Here is a 16,810-nt window from a genome sequence, read left to right on the forward strand (position 1 = left end):
TGTGCCCCATTTTTATTTGACACAAGAAATGAAAAGAAAATCTCCTTTGTAGTTTAGTTTAGGGAAGACATCAATGTATTTTGACCTTAAAAGAGAACAGGAGAGAGTTGAAACCTCTGATTGGAAATTCAAACCTGTTCTAAAACCCCATTCCCTGACTCCTTACGTTTGTTCTAATCTCCAAAGATACAAAAAACAGAGAATCAAAGAACAGCAAGATGATAGGTAAATATTCAGAAAGATGTAAACGGTGCATAATAGTCAAAACAATTAACAGCAGTGAGGTATAATAGTCAAAATAATTAACTAGCAGCTGATGCAATCTCTCTTGCAAGTTTCCAATATTAAAAACAGCATAAACGTATCATCAAGGAATTATATTCAATATAGTTACAAGGTAATATATGTAATCAAAGTAAAAAAGCCATTCTCGTTTGCAAAATGTGTCCATCGTCATTCTCCCTCCACCATTATCTTTGTGCCAAAATTGCCACCCTTTTCTTTTGCAGTTTGGAAGGAGTTAATGGCAGACACTTCACTTCAAAGTGACTTCTCATTTACTTAAATTTACAAGCACTCAATCAGTGTGCTCAAAGTAAAGGTCCCCTAAAGAGAAAAACAAAGAGTTTATTATGATGATATCCAGTAGTAGCACAGTTAAAGTGTTTAGCTGTATAACCCTCCGCCTCTCTCCATCCGCCTTTAGCCTGGGGTCAACAGATTCTGTGCTATTAATGATGCAATTCCATTGTAATGCGGCTCCAGTAAGGAACTTGACAGAGGAATCGCAAACAAAAAGCGGCACCTTATGGATGTGGCAAGGAATGCCCGGCGGGCAAGTTTCCAAGCTTCCTGTCTGGAGTTTGATGTCCCCCACCAAAGCCCCATGCTCACCAGGAGCATCCTCTTCAGAAAGCACCACAATCGCTAATGATGGTGTCAAGGACCCACTCAAGATGTGCAGAAGCACAGTTCAAAAACAAAGATTAGTGTAGTAGCGGATGTCTTTATTCAGACATGGTTCGGTACACGAGAAGCCAGATAGCATGGCAACAATCGTGGTCCAAGACGCAGACCAGGAGTCGGTCTTCCAGTAAACTCAATCAGCGAAGGCGACAATCCAAGAATTCGTCAGGTGGTACTTGTAATCCGGAAGGGCAGGCAAGGGTTTAGTACAAAAAGGCTGAGACAATAGTTCTTTGGAGGTGACAAGGAAGGTATGTAAATAGCACAAAGCCAAGGAGACAGAGAGTTTAAATAATCAAGTGATGTTTATTTGTATAGCCCTTAATCACAAAGAGTCTCAAAGGGCTGCACAGACCACAGATTCTTGCCAACTACAGACAATTATTACACCATCCCCTGATCTTAAACCTACATGAGGGCAAGGGAAAAGAAAAGAAAACCTGAGGAAAATGAAGAAACCTTGAGAAGGCAGTGAGGTATAATAGTCAGCACATGAGGTAACCCCCCCTTCCAGGATGACCAGGCTGCAATGGATGTTGCAATAACAATTAATACACCAAGTTTGTCAACAAGAAATGTAGGTCATTCATTAGCTATAGAATATAAGTGTGTTTTAAGCCTAGATTTAAACAGTTTCACTGAGGTTGCAGTGACAACAGAGTTGTAATATGAGAAAAAATTATGACATGAGGACCAACATTGAACCATAAGTAAGTGACCAAAGAAGGTTAGTTCGAGAGACATACAGGGGGAGAAAGAGAGAGAACTAACAGAGGCACAGGAACCAAAGTGCAGGAACATGCCAGACGATTGTTTATATCTTCTCAAGAGGCTTCAACCAATATACTTTACTGAATGTCAACATACTAGAAGTTAAATATCCTGCATCTTATTTCATATTGCTTGTATTTGTAAGAGTAGGTGAAAGACGTGATTAACAGGGTGCAGCTTCGACAGCTCGTCAGCCCAGCATATGCCATACAGCGTTAACATTGGTCGTATTATGTAACCCCCTATCAGTTGCAATATAAAAGTAAGAAGTGGCTCATTGTACAAGGTTTGACCAGTGCTGCTTAAATTGCTCCTTTAGTGCAAAAAACGAAGAAGGAGCAAACGTCAGTCGATCTCAACATTTAATGCAGCACCTTTCTGTATGATGTGTGGCCCAGCAACTGTGCCGGAGAAGAATGGGGCTTGGGTACCTGATGGTAATGAGCTCTGGCAGCTTCCATTAAATCACTCTTTTCCAGAAAGTGCGGGGGTGTGAAAAAAAAAACATGATTCTACAGTCAATCAGGTAACTTACGGTGACCAAAGAGGAGACTCCTCCTGGCTTTTGGTCAATATCTCCAATAAATCCAACTTTATGCACAGTTAGCCGTGTTGGGGATGCTCAGCTCTCAGTCCCGTATTAAAATGTTACAATTTAGACTTTGCGTTTAAAGACAAAGGTTAAGATTAGAGTAGGGCATTAAACTGCTTGCAGACTTGGTCCAGACTTATCTCTGATTACACGTGGACATTAGCCCATGACTTTAGACTTGGATATGTTTATTATGTTTGACCAGCAGACGTTTTTCCAACCTATACCAATAAAATCCTGCCCCTGGAGACCAATACTGCGAACGATACATGAATTTCTACCTAAAAATTTGGAAAAAACAGTTATTTTATGTGTGTCTTTATTTTGGTTTGTCGATTACAGTGACTTTATACAGCTTTTCGGTAAACATGTCTCTGCAAAGTAATGTTGAATAATAATGTAATGTTTGACCAAATCGATTAATACAAACTTAATGGTCAGTAATAACTAACAAAATATTGTTATGAGCACTATAAGACTGCGAAATGGATAATGCATAAAATAGCTGATCCTTTTGAATGAAAACATCAATAGTAAAGACCGACCAATATGTTTTCAGGGCCGATACGATGATTAGTATTAAGAGGAGGCCAATAACCAATATTTTGGAACCGATAATTATTTACTGTAAAAATTTAAAATATGGCATGAGGAATTTTTAATAATGCAAAAGAAACTAAGAATATTTCTTATGGACTAAAATAAATCTTAAATAGCTTTTTGAAAGATTTTACAGTAAATAATTAAGAATTTCAGCACAACTAACATGTCTATTCTTTCACTTATTCCAAAAGCTAACAGTGCAGGAAATAAAATTAGGCTTATCAAAAAAACGTATAAAAGGTACACAAAAACTTAAATGGCCAGATTGACTAGCTATGTTATGGTAACAGCTAATCACTCAGCCTTCCACTTTAGCATGCCTGTCTTGCCCCCTCTTAATCACCAACACATACACTTGAGCGTCAAACTAATTTTATGATAAAAACTAATGAAATGTATCAGTATCCACCTAAACATGCTTACCTAAAATAAGATCATTACGCTTTTTACTCTCTTTATCACACACACGCTTTTCGACAACTGACTGTTTAAAATCTCAACATTATCAGCTGTCTCGATTCACTAGCATGTCCAGACTCGGGAGTAAACAGAGCTGCCGCTGTTTTCTCTGCTCAAATGTAATTTACACAACGAGAAAAAAAAATACTTGCTTGACATAATACTATCACCAATTCTATAGTTCGGGACTTATGTGCGCCAAATCAGAATCATTGGTCTCACGACTGTGCTCTACCATGAGGCAAGATGCGTGCCTCACTCTGTATATGTAGATGTACAAAACAGTAATACATTTCATGCTAATTGTATTAAAATTATTCATAATATAATGTGAAAATTCTGAGATTTTGAAAGAGAAAACCAACAATTGAAAAAAGAACTTAAACACTAAACCAATATAACCATTTAATATATTCTTAATTTATATCTCCATGATGCCTCCCCTGACAGCAGACCACAGCAGAAAGTGAATATGAATATTCTTTTTGTGGGTCACTTTTAAACACTACAAAGTGCTCTAAAAGTTAAATCATTCCCTTAATGTTCCTGTGAAATTCGCCTAAAATCCCAAACCAAGATGTGCACAAAGTAAACAGAATTCTGTTCTTGAACCGTTTGGAGAATATGGACAATTTTGGGGGCAGCACGGCAACGCTGTGGGTAGCGCGTGTGCGGCACAGTTTTGAGGTCATGGGTTCAAATCCAGCTACCAACCTTCCTCCGCGGAGTTTGCATGTCCCCCGTGCTTGCGTGGGTTTCCTCCAGGCACTCCGGTTTCCTCACACATTCCAAAAACAGGAATGTCAGGTTAATTGGCCGGTCCAAATTGTCCCTAGGTGTTAATGAGCGAGCGAGTTGTCCGTCTCTGTGTGCCCTGCGACTAGCTGGCAACCAGTTCAGGGTGTCCCCTGCCCACTGCCCGAAGATGGCTGGGATGGGCTCCGGCACTCCCGCGACCCTGCTGAGGATAAGCGGTGCAGATAATGGATAGATGATAGATAGATAGATAGATAGATAGATACTTTATTCATCCCCGAAGGGAAATTCACTTTTCCAGCAGCATCCCTTAGCTGAGAACAATCGAAAATAACTGAGAACAATCGAAAATAACACGGGAGCTGCTGGAGTGGCTGCCATTCGTGACGGCGCCGGAGAAACGATTCAATTTGAATCATGTACAAACAAACAAACAATTGAATCATGTACAAGAAACGATTCAATCTGAATCATGTACAAACAAACAAACAATTGAATCATGTACAACAAACAAACAAAATATTTATGTTTCAATAAGTGGAGTATTAATAAAATGGGGGGAAAATAATTTCTGATACTGATATAACCAGGTAAAACTAATTTTAAGTTACCTGTCCAAATGAATGTTGTGCCATCTCACCTTTCCCACTCTCTCTGCTCGCTCCTGAAACTTTATCAAATAGTCCAAAATTTTACCTCATCTTCTGGACGATTTTGGTCTCTTTTGAAGGTAACACACTGAGGTTTTGTCCCAAATTGAAATGATTACTCTAAGTGCTACTTCCATTGAGTAATCTGAGTTGGAACACACAGAAATAGAAAGTTTTTATTCTCTCCTGATTTTTTTTTTTGCAATCAAATACCTGCAGATCAGTGTAGCATGGGCATCTTAGCTGGAAAAAAGGTGAGACAATAGCTTGAAGCTTTACCTGGTACCTTTTTAAATTTGATCACAATCTCAAAAACTAAACATTGTATTTTACAGATTTTTTTTATAGTAATTGTAGCCGTTTTAAAAGGGGCCATTTGGAGATGACCAGTTAACAACACAAAAAACTTTGCAACCAATCTTTAAGACATATTGAAAGATATGTAAATGAATGACTTATTTTTCCAGAAAAAAAAACAGGTAAATCTTTTCAGATTTTATTGGCTAACGAATGTGTCAAATCATCATTTTAATCGGGCACTAATGGCTGACTATAATTAGAGCCAAAGTTCTGTGTGTCTTTTTTTTCGTACACAGGCTGTTATAGGCTATCGCAGGTTAACGATTGTGAAAAAAGCTTGTAATTGGGCGAGAGTGGTGTCAAGCAAAATGTTAATGGGGCTAACGGCCGAATAAGAAATCTTTTTACAGTCTGTTTAATTTTATAAGGAAATTGTGGTGCAAAATAGACATATTACAACAAGAATAGTCAAATGATGCAGGATTGCTTTTAGGATTTTTTTTTTTTAACTGTCAGCATAATCCTGTGTTTCGGAATAAATATTTTACATAGTTGGAATCACAAGACGTTCCTGGATGTACCCATGTTTGCAGACATATATTTTGTTTGATGACTGCCAAGGAATCAAATTTATGAGCTATACCAGCTTTATAGTTTTCCGGTATTTTGTTTCAATTCAATGATGACGTTTCTGTGATGGGTACATTTTGAAATGCTCATCATATCATGAATCCCGATAGTTTAAGCTTTCCAGTGACTGATGAAATCGTGACAAGACTGTGTATCAACAGTCTGACAGCCCGCCGGCGAACGGTCAGAATGTTACAGTGTTAAATAGATATCCATATGTTGATGCATGAAGGCAAAACTTAATCTAGCAAAAAAAAAATGTTTGGCTACAGGGATTTCATAGCGGCATAAGGAAAACTGTTAATCTTAATTACACGAAATTTCATGCACATGCAAAAATTCTCAACAGAACATACAATTAGAAAATTCACTGTACTCACTTAAGTTTGTAAGCCCATATAATCACGACACGACAACACTGCAAACACCCTGGCCTCAGGTAGCAATTGGATTACTTAGTGTCAACCAGTAGACTTTATGAGGTCACGACTCAGGGAAGACCTGAATAACACCCATTTGTCCTGTGTGGTCTTTACAGCTAAGATGTGAGACACTGTCCTGATCACATCCAGCCTTTGCGCCAGGTCCTTCAAAGTCTGCAAGCTTGTACTTTGATGACAACAGTAAAAGTCCTGCCAGGCAGTCAGGATTGTGAATGATCAACACGATAATGAGCTTATTATCGGTCGAAGGCTTGCATTAGCCACACACCCTCTCTCGCTCACATCTCTTTTCAGCTCAATCTTGCCTGCAAATCGAAGGGGGATCCAGTCTGAGTAATCTGATTATGGCCTGGCTTTTGGCTGTATTAACCCCCTGACAAAATTAAGTCAGAATTCGAGTTTCTGAATCAATTGGAATGTCGATTTTACATGCATGAAAGGATAGTAGTAACCCTGTGGGCATATATTCTTGTATTGAATTGGAATATCTCGTTCAAAAGTCACATGTAACATAATCAAATCACTGAGTCAATATACCATTTAAGTTGCCACAGTTAAGAAAATACAAAATAAATAGATAAATAGATAGATAGATAGAAAGATAGATAGATACTTTATTCATCCCCGTAGGGAAATTCACACTTCCAGCAGTCTACCCTGTTGTTTATTACAGATTAACATGATGCCCTAGGGGTGCTTGTAGAGGTGTGGATGACGTCACACGCTAGTCCAAAAATTCGACATATAGCATGGACTTATACAGTAATCCCTCATTTTCAAAATATGAGCACACATTTTTCAATGCAATTGGCAAGATATATATTTTTCACAGTTTTGCGCAATGCTTTGGGTGGCGATGGCCCTCTGAGCCTGATAGTTCGTGATTTAAGAGCCCTGTAACACCTACCAGAGAACAACTAGTCAAAGAGGTGATAGGCAGGGTGAAAACAATCCTAATAATGTTGCTGTATCACACGCTCCAGAATGTATTTAACTCATTCAATGCCAGACATTAATCTTAAATGGGAAGAGGCGGTGCCAATTTGACTAATTTTTTGGAAGGTTACAGAAAATTTGGTTCTGTAGCTATGTAGGCATAAGACTTATACAGAAAACTTCTGAAAATATTTTTTTTTGTGAACGGATACATTTCAAGCAGAACTTTTACTTTGGTGCTTTTTTAAAATATTTGTGATATCGCCAATATTTAAATAATGCTTCTACAAACACAAGGGCTATTTGCTTACAAAAAAAAATCATCCCTTTATGACCAGGTGATGACGATGCGTCTTCGTCATCATATTTTTTTGAAAGGAAAAAGCTTTCTTGTGCAATTTGTACATGACACAAGACCACGCTGCTTTACTACACCTAATTGTCATATGGGTCCGCCTATACCAGGGGTGTCAAACATGTGGCCCGCGGGCCATATCAGGCCCGCTAAGGGATTGAATCCGTCCCACGAGACGACGCTCAGAGAAGCGCAAGAGAAAAACGAGCTGCAGGCCTAGATATGTCCACTTGATGTTGCCAAAGCCAGGTGCCTCTCACAAAGACGGTGTACTTTTATTTCTTTCTTTTTCTCCCTCTATCTCTATCTCTCTCTCTCTCTCTTTTCCTCCCTTTTTCTCACTCTTTGTCTCTCTTTCACTTTCTGTGTCTTTTTCTCTTTCTTTGTTTCTCTTTGTCTCTTTCTCTGTGTCTTTTTACCTTCTTTTGCTCTCTCTTCCATTTTTCATTTTCTCTCTTTTGCTCTCTCCTGCGTTCCCCTTCTCTCCTTCTCCCATTCTCTCTTTCTCTCCTTCTCTCTTCTCTCCTTCCCTCTATCTCTCTTTTTATTTCTCTTTGGATATTATTCTCTCTCTTTCTTTCCCCCTCTCTCACTATTTGTCTTTATATATTTTTTGTTTCTCACATTCCCTCTCTCTCTCTCTTCTCTCTTTCCCTTTCTCTCTTTCATTGTCCCACCCTCTCTCTTTTTCTCTACTTTGCTTTGTCTTATTTCTTTCTTTTTCTTTCTTTCCAATATACTAGTCCGGCCCACGAGAGAATGTTTGTTCTATCGTGTGGCCCCCCGAGGTAAAATGAGTTTGACACCCCTGGCCTATACACTCTTATTTGCCGTAAAAAGGAAGAGGAAGTGGGGGTTTAAGGCATAGAAGCTAAGTACTTAGCTTGGCCTTTTTGCAATCTGGAGATGGAATAGGAGCTTGCTCTGTCCGCTCCACGCATCGGCCCGGTATTGCAGTACCTCCGGGAACGGTGCATTCGCAATGATCGCAGCAAGGCTTTAGGGCTAGGACCTTAGCTTGGCCTTTTGGCTAAGAGTAAGTGTCCCGGCTCCTAGGCTTTGTAGCGTATTATGAACTGACCGATAACGGATAATGGATAATGAATAACGAAGATAGAACAATAACCCTTAAAAACCCCACTTGATGTATGGACAAAGATCTGAACAAAGCCACTTTTGCTATCCAGTGGTGATTTATCAGACTGAAATTATTTCCAAAGGCTCGATACTTACTGATGCACCAAACCCTTTCTTGAGTCTCCATAGTTTTTGTTAAGGTTGCTTTTCTTTCAGAATCGTTCCAAATGTGAACTCAGAAACGGCGATTGTAATCAATGCAAAGCCAGAGCGAGACAGATATTGGGGTTCTGGCCAGAATATAAAGAGCACAGACGCAACTATGGTTTGCAATCATGGGGTCACACCAACATACCAAGTTTTGTCTGTACATCGCGAATGAATCCTTTATACATAAGCTCATTGTACAAAATATGTTTACTGTTGAGACACTTTATGATGACAACCCACAGAACAAACTGTAAACACCTATTCCCATAAAACGCCAGCAAAGCACCCAGAATAATTTGATTGGGTGAGAGGTAGAGCTGGGCCAGGCTAGGCGCACATAGTGGAAGCACTCACTTCTCTCCAAATATGCCGTAACCATTCTCTTTGGAGTATTTTGTGACATTTTTACAAACTAACTTATCACGCAACTTGTCTTAAAACCATTATTTTGGACAAAAATGACAGTCAGAATGAGCCTCAACACTTTTAAGTAACTGCGGGAGGGAGACAAATCGTGCTTGGTATTTTTATATTAATATGGGACAAAAGCTCTGACATTATTATCATTTCATTAATTTTATCAAATCTTTAAAAGTTACACAGTGAAATAAAGTCCGATGAAGAATTAGCTCTTACCTGGAGAGCGGGTTTGGCGGTTTTGTTGAATTTGTCTTCAAATATACTGTATGCCTCTCCCTCCCTCCCTCTAGCTATCTCCAAAAAAAACAAAAAAATATCTGCACTCCACCATACGGCTATATTTAGTGGTCAAATAATACACACTATCCCTTTAACTGGGCTGTGAAAAAAACAAATGAGATCATTTTAAGTTCTTACAAAACCCAAATATTATCAATACAATTATTAAACTTTTTTTTAAATATACATAATTGTGTATTGCTGTCTCTTACAGGATTGAAATGTATAATCAGACATATAAAATGGCAAAATAACTACCTAAAACCTATGGGAGCAAATACATTTTTATTTTTTTTAAATGTTATGATGTATCATAGTCTTTTTATCAGTTTAGCAGAATTTAAAATATTTTGGAACGCCAATCCTTACTTTCATTTGGAATCTGTTTATTGTGTGCTTTTAATTGAGTGTTTATCCTTCGTTTCTTTTTAATCGAACTGAGGCAGGGTTGAATCAGGGTGCATGTGCTAAGTTCTCCAAGTAAATAACGATGCAAATGACGAGTTCAAGTAAGTCGGGCTTCTTTTTTGCATGCAAAATGAGAGTGGCGGTTGGGCACTGGGTTCACATAGCGTTCAAAAGGCACGAGGGGGAAGCTACAAAATAAATATGAGATTTCTGAAGTCGATTATCCATTGTATAGTAACAATGCGGAATAAAAAAAAACATTTTTGTAAAACAATAAAATAAAGAATTGAAATGAATTACTTCATGCTTGCATTGGCACACTTTCCAGCTTTGTAATATTCGAGTTGAGTTTTACATGTTTTGGAATGATATATGATCATACATAATATGACTAGTTACAATATTTGCTACAATATTTCAATTGAAAAGGTAACTGATTTGACTGGTTTATTTTGCTTTTACTATTGAACAACTACAAAGGTGATTGCATAGGATGCCATTTTGTTGTTTGGACTAGAATTGCACACTGATATTTATTGCTGTGATGATTATAAACCGTTTACATCATGGTCACTATTGACCAAACATTTTCCTGTTTTTTGATTCCCACACCCTTTAGGGCATATCCGATTTTCTAACCTACGAGATTTAATAAAAAGAAAAGGTTCAGGGGAGGGCTTTTAGGACAGGTTTGAACATTTCACTGGAGGTTTTGGTCCTTTCCTGTTCTGTTCCTGTTTCCTGTTCTCATAGTTCAATATCCATTGATGTCTTATCTCCTTGTTTTGAGTGTCTAATACACTTTAAACATAACAATCACTAATATATTATTTATTTGCCAAGCAGGACCCTTGGCTAGGAATTTGAAAATAGAAAAGTGTTCATGGCAGCATTGGCACACTAACAAAAGAAAATGAGTCAGCCTTATACAAGTTGAGTTTTAAATTTTTGGGAATAATAGCATGGTCGAAGTTAAGAGTGTACAATCTGCTCTAATATTTTGACTTAAGAGGTCATTAATATGTTTATTCGGTTTTCAATATTGGACAACTGAAAAAGTGATTGCATTCGATGCCAGTTCGTTATTTTGACTATTATTGCAAGTCAAGTCATGTTTATTTGTATAGCCCTTAATCACAAAGAGCCTCAAAGGGCTGCACAGACCACAGATTATTGCAAACCATAGACTATTATGACACCATCCCCAGATCTAAAACCTACATGAGGGCAAATAATAAACAGATATTGTCAATATGAAATATAGGTTATTCATATGCTATAGAATAAAGGTGTGTTTTAAGCTTCCAATGACTGCACCGTGGGGCTGAGCTCTAACCACCCAGCCGCCGTGCTGCCAGGAATCGATCAATTGTTTGTTTTTTTTTGCCAAGCAGGACCCTCGGCTTGAAATTTGATTGGTCCTGCAGGTTAACATTAAAAAAGGGGAAGGCTATCGAATTTCGGGCATTTACATCCTTTGCAGACTTGAACATATGGAAACATCAAGGGTATGCGTCTCCCCTTACGTTTGTCTGCACAAGTACACAAAAAAGCGAGCTCTTAGCAGCCAGTAGACCTTGAGATAGACCCAAATCACCGATTCAATCTTAAAGCTGTCTAGTCTAAAGCTGCCTCTTATTTTATAGGAATAACTCAACTCAACTTTATCTATAAAGCCCTTTAAAACAGCTACAGTTGAAGACAAAGTGCTATACACAAGTATAACCTTAAATAAACCATTAAAAAATGAAAACATTTAAAAAGTATAAAAATAATAAAATAATATAAAAGGAACAAAATTTCATGTTGGGTCAAAAGCCAAGCTGTCGACTCGCCTAGTGTGATGAAACTACTGAAGCTTTGGAGCAGACTCACCATACAGAATGGCATGCTCTACAATATAAGGAAAGATCCTCGCATGGGCAAGAAGATCTTCCAGTTTGTGGTGCCTGACTCATTGAAACAGAAAGTCCTCCACGGTTTCCACCATAAACTGGCGAAGAAAGCGAGCTCTGTTGTGGGCACAGAGCTGGACAGCCTGACAACAGTAGCTGAGAGACGGGCACTGAAAAAGCTGCGGTCAATCATGGACAATTCATCACATCCACTACACAGCATTATATCCAGACAGAAGAGCAGCTTCAGAGAGATCTTTTCTTCCTCATGCCATGAGGCTCTTTAACTCCACCCGGCAGAGTAAAGGCCCACATTAAACCACACCCCCTACATTGTATATTACCGAATTTTATTGCAATATGTATTCTGTGTAGCATCTTATTGCTCTACAGTCGGTATAAGCATGTCACATTGGGTATTTGTATATTGTATTCTTTTTGCTTTATTATTGTATTGTTTCTCAGTACAGGTATGCTGCTGTAAATGTGAATTTCCCTGCTGGGATGAATAAAGTATCTATCTATCTATCTATCTACTGTTTTCAACAACCTCTATGCTGTTCTAAAGTTAGGGTTTGAACACTATCTTTTTTTAAATAATCAAATCTTTAGGGGGAAAACAATTTTACGGGTATGTATATGTCAGGTTTTCAAGGGTTGTGGCTAAAAAAAGACTGGTAACAGACTTTGGTGTCCTGCACCGATAGTTTTCTAGTGAAATAGTGTTCTACTTGGTTATTACAAACGTTACAGTATTTTGTCATTGATAAGTTAATAGTTTAGTTGACACTTAAAGTAAGGAAAAAAAACATCAATGAATTTTCAACTTGCAAGGAGAACAGGGGTGAGCCCAATTCCAGAAAATAAATTCCTACCTGTTCTAAAAGCCCTCCCAAGGTCTTTCTTATTTTTAAAATTAAATATTTAATGTTGTAAAAAAAACAGCCGAAAATCAGCCCTAGGAGGTGTAGGGGAATCAAAGAACCGCAACATGTTTGGACAACAGTAACAATGCGCATAAAATAGTCAAAATAACGAACAACAATGCGAAATAAAAGTCAAAATAATGAACGATCTTGGCAACGTTAGCAAATGTTTTTCCAGGTGATGACAGTAAAAACAGAGAAAATTCAAGAAATTGTTTACTTTATCATCAGCCATGTCGAGGAAGCAAAACAATTATATGCAGTTTTTATTTTCAGAAAAACGGAATATCAAACATTAAATGATTTACCTCATTCAGATTCAGATTCAGATTCAGATCTACTTTATTGTCATTCTAGTACACGTGTATACAGAACGAAATGTCGATGCATGGTCGTCAAAATTAATTTTCAGAAAAGGATGAATCAAAGGATTGACACATTTTATATTTTAGTTTTTTAAATCTATTTTTAATTTGACTATTTAAATGAATAATTAGTCTATTTCTGGCTTTTGTCAATTTTTTTGTATTTCGCTTGAATTTTCAAAAACGGTCCAAAATGTTATCAAAGATGTTAGTTATTGAATTTAATTATGTTTTGTATTTGTGTAAAGTTAAAGGGACACAGTTTGTATCATGTTCCTACTAGATGTTTCTGTATCCTATCGTGCCACGGAAAACAATTGCTAAAAGTCCAACGGAAGAAGACAAAATATGAAAAAGTGACCAAAGCGCACCCTATTACTTTCGAAAAGAGAAATAAGATAAAAAAAGAAAAGTTTAAATAAGAAAAATAAAAAAGGATATAATGAAAACAAGGGGAAACTGAAAAAAGGATTAACACAAAAAGTAAAACTCAAGAAAAAGGAAAATAAATATGAAAAATAAAAATATTATAAAAAATCTTAAAGAGAGAAAATGTGCTTTTTTTCCTCATTCAATGTATTTTTTTTATTTTCCTTTTTTGTTTTTTTCCCCCTACTTTTTTATTCCCGTTTTCTTTTTTTGCTTCTTTCTCCATGTCTTTATCCCTTTTTAAAAGTAATATTTTTCCCTTGTCGTTGAGAAAATGTGGGTAAAATTGAAAGATAAAGAGTGCTTTTTGTCCACTTTCAGTCACCGTAGTTTGTAGTCATCCTAGGACTCAATTTTGGTTGCGCTACACATTACATAGACATCTAGTAGACAAATATAAAACACTGACCCTTTATGAACAAAAGAATGTTTTTATCAATGCTGGTTATGTTAAAAAAACAAACCATTTAGCCTAACCTCACCCGGAGCCTAGTTTCAGCGGACCCCAACTCAATTGAGTTTGAAACCCCTGAACCAATGCCAGCTGCTGTTGATCACATGGGGAAAAAAATCAATGACAAAGCGGGTACATCAGAGAGCAGTGTCTGCATAATTATGAAGCAGACTTGGCAACAATGTCAAGCATTTACAAGCACTTCACCCAAAATCAAGCACCAAACACAACATTAACATTTACGCGTTTTTAAGAATTTCAAGCACCCATACAAACCCTTTTAAACTGTTTTTTCAACTGAGTCCCATTAAGATTCTGGAGCAGTCCGATATTAAGGCCCAGGTTGTCTCTCGTGCATTGTTTGTTATCCAGACGGTATTTTTCGGTTTTCCTGACAGCTCAAGGGACGATGCGAGAAGAGCATCAACGCTTTTTCGCGACGCCTCGGAAAACTTTGAATTTATCGCTCCGGTAACCTTCCCAATTCCTTTTGGCTTGTGCCAGACAACACTGCCGGTGTCATCCATCATTCACACCCATCTTCCCCACAACCCCCCCCCCCCCCCCCCCCCAACCTACACGTGAGGCACCAGTGATAAATTAGACGCTGCCTCGTCTACCGTGAAAAATAAAGCATTTGGTAGCAGACCATAAACAAGGGAATCGGACGCATCATCTCTTCAAGCGGATAATAAACCGAGAGATGCGATTTTACAACAATGCGTCGTAATTCCGCTCTGGTTAGCGGGCCGCCTGACTACACGTAAAACTTCACTATGGAACACCATCATTGCTTTCTGCATGGGGGGATCCATCAGTGGGGAAATTAGATAAATGTCTTCTTCTAGATCATAGTAGTCTGATCAGGCCCAACAAGGTTTTGAATTCCGCCCTCGGGACAACACTAAAGATTCAGATTCAGATTCAGATCTACTTTATTGTCATTCTAGTACACGTGTATACAGAACGAAATGTCGATACATCTGACCCGCACAGTTTCCTTGAATGTACAGATATAAGTAAAAGTTGTATTGTATTATGGCTACGTATAGTATTTTACCATAGTGCCGATAGTGCAAGAGAAGAGAAGCACAACGGAAAAATCAACTATAGTTTGAAATATGTCCACTTGTCTTTGGCCAAGCCAGGCGCCACTCGCAAAGGTGCAGGAGCTAGAATTCTCTCTCTCTGTCTCTCTTAAGTACCTTTAAGACACACTGGCTGGAATAGAGCACGTTGTGACACATTGCAACAAACAGCAGGAAAAAAACAACAGTGGGTTGCCAGACAAAAATACCTGCGACGTTATGTAAAAGAACTACACATTTTTTTTTCTTTTTGGAGTTGGGGGTTGGGGGGTATTTTGCCAAGTATCCAAATCAATGTTTTTTTTTTACTGAATTAAAGTAACAATGACACAATGTCCCTTTAAAGTGAGTGGAAAATCAAAGAACAGCAACATGAGTCGCCAATAGTTAAAATGATGTAAACGGTTTATAATAGTCGAAAGTTTTGAACAGATGAACTGTTAAACAGTAAAGTAAAATAAATCAGCCTCTGCAATCTATTTTGCAGGTCTCCAACATTAAAACCAGAATGAACATATAAGATTAATTAATGTTCTTTTCAAATGCACCAATGTGTAATATTTGACCACTAGAAGGCAGTGTGTTGTCTGGTACGAGCTAGGGCCAGTGATACACGGAAACAGACGGCGGCAGGATGCTGACTTAAGTGGGAATTCCACGGTGTAAAAGAAACACAAATTTTGATGGATTTTTTAAATACATTGATCTTTGTGTAATTTTGCCTTTTTTGTACCACTAGGAGGAACTACATATTACACACTGTCCCTTTCGTAGGCTAGGAGTATTAACCCTTTTCCTGTTCCTGCAAAATTCACCCTTGAATCCCAAACCAAGACCTACCCAAAGTAAATTGAATGCTGTTCTTGAAAGGTTTGGAGAATATGGATGGTTTTGGTCTCTTATGAAAGGTAACACTGCATAATCACTGCAAGTGCTACAAACATTAATCTGAGTTGGAACACACAGAAAGAGAAGGTTACTATTCTCGCTTGCATTTCTTTTTTGCAATTAAATGCCTACTTAGCTGGAAGCCTTACCAAGTGCCTTGTCAAATTTGATCACTATCTGAATATACTGGACTGTCTCAGAAAATTAGAATATTGTGATAAAGTTCTTTATTTTCTGTAATGCAATTAAAAAAACAAAAATGTCATACATTCTGGATTTATTACACATCAACTGAACTATTTCAAGCCTTTTATTATTTTAATATTGCTGAATTTGGCTTACAGCTTAAGAAAACTCAAAAATCCTATCTCAAAATATTAGAATATCATGAAAAAGTATACAAGTAGGCTATTCAACTAATCACCTGAATCATCTAATTAACTCGAAACACCTTGCGAGGGTTTCCTGAGCCTTAAAAACACTCAGCTTGGTTCAGTAAACTAAATCACTGCTGATCTGACTGCTGTCCAGAGGACCATCATTGATACCCTCCATCAGGAGGGTAAGACACAAAAAGAAATTTCTCAAAGTGCAGGCTGTTCACAGAGTGCAGTTTCAAAGCATATCCACAAAAAGTCTGTTGGAAAGGAAAAATCTGGCCGGAAACGCTGCAAAACCAAGAGAGATAGATAGATAGATAGATATACTTTGTTCATCCCCGAAGGGAAATTCACATTTCCAGCAGCATCCCTGAGCCGAGAACAATCGAGAACAATCGAAAATAACACGGGAGCTGCTGGAGTGGCTGCCATTCGTGACGGCGCCGGAAGAAAAGATTCAATTTGAATCATGTTTGTTTTGACCGCAGCCTTAACAAAATTGTGAAGAAGAGCCGCTTCCAGAATTTGAG

At 37.9% G+C, this 16,810-nt stretch overlaps 1 protein-coding gene and 1 pseudogene across 2 annotated transcripts in view; one reads left to right on the forward strand and one right to left on the reverse strand.

Moving 5' to 3' along the window:
- Positions 1–16,810, reverse strand: part of LOC148346898 (adenosine kinase-like) — a 288,745-nt gene that overhangs the window by 171,142 nt on the left and 100,793 nt on the right. The window lies entirely within an intron of this gene.
- Positions 8,352–8,436, forward strand: LOC148346901 (U2 spliceosomal RNA; annotated as a pseudogene).

The sequence above is a fragment of the Urocampus carinirostris genome, chromosome 19 (assembly GCF_059441175.1).
Source record: "Urocampus carinirostris isolate Australia breed hairy pipefish chromosome 19, RoL_Ucar_1.0, whole genome shotgun sequence".
Lineage (NCBI taxonomy): Eukaryota > Metazoa > Chordata > Actinopteri > Syngnathiformes > Syngnathidae > Urocampus > Urocampus carinirostris.